Source organism: Brassica oleracea, chromosome C2, assembly GCF_000695525.1.
Source record: "Brassica oleracea var. oleracea cultivar TO1000 chromosome C2, BOL, whole genome shotgun sequence".
NCBI lineage: Eukaryota > Viridiplantae > Streptophyta > Magnoliopsida > Brassicales > Brassicaceae > Brassica > Brassica oleracea.
Genome location: NC_027749.1, coordinates 17337337 through 17338395, shown reverse-complemented (window position 1 = coordinate 17338395; position 1059 = coordinate 17337337). Strand labels below are relative to the sequence as shown.

General features: G+C 35.5%; 1 pseudogene; it reads right to left on the bottom strand.

Annotated features, from left to right (window-relative positions):
- Positions 1 to 379: 379 nt before the first annotated feature.
- On the bottom strand, positions 380 to 1059 carry LOC106326680 (annotated as a pseudogene).

Here is a 1059-nt window from a genome sequence, read left to right as displayed (position 1 = left end):
TTAAAAATTTGTATATACACAGGTCTATGCATGATTATACAATAGCAAAAATGTTTGCAGTTGACTATTTTTAAAACTGATACACTATGAGAATCAGGAAAGGATGCAAGACGAACTAATTTTCTGGATTCACCAATTAAGGAAACTTAAAAGTTTTAAAGACGTTGAGTTAAGAGATTATCAAGCCTTTCAGTTTCTTTCAAGATGATTGTTTAAGTGACATGTCATATGTTTACATGAAATACTAATATGTAGGCAACCCATGTTTTAGGAAAAATTTAAACTGACAAACTGATCAGTTTATCTTCATGTGGCATATAACAGAGTGCAAAAATACAGTTTCTTTTATAAAATAGTGATTATTGCTAGTCTTCGATCATTATGACCTCTAATACTTGGCCATTTCGAAGCCATTATTTCCATAGTGATAATCTTGAATGGTATATCAATCTCGGCTCGAGTATTCATAAGAATGGACTCTACTGAAGCACTTGTTCACCAACAAGTTCTCCAGCTATTATAACACACCTCAGTTTCTTGGAAAATGACTTGTTCCACATGCTAACACCACCGTATTCCCTGGTCCGAACACAACAATGTGTGCTGAAACAGGAGAAGCTTTCAGAAGAGCCAAAAACAGCTCCGCCTTTACGGCTTCCTAGAACGTGAGTAAACACGTTCCTAGATTTTTGAAGGTCCTGATCCTGATAGAACTGAGCTCCTGGATCAATAGCAAATCCAAAGAAAATTGTTGGTGGTATTTTGTAAACTGGGGACTGACTTCCCATTGATTCTCCTGCTAGGACTTTTTTTTTGGACTTGGACACTGTTTTCTTCTGCTTTTGGTATGTTTGAATTCGAAAGTTCTTGGTTGTCTGGCTCTATCCTGTCAGATTTACAACCAAAGAGTAACTTTCTTGATTAGAAAGTTATAATGTCTGTCTCGCATTTTTTTTTTAAAACATTTTCTCGCTGGATGAAATATATATTACAAAGTTGTAAACCTTTGGTAACTTCTTCAGGCATTTCAGAATGAATGGTCAGTCTTCCTGCAGTCAT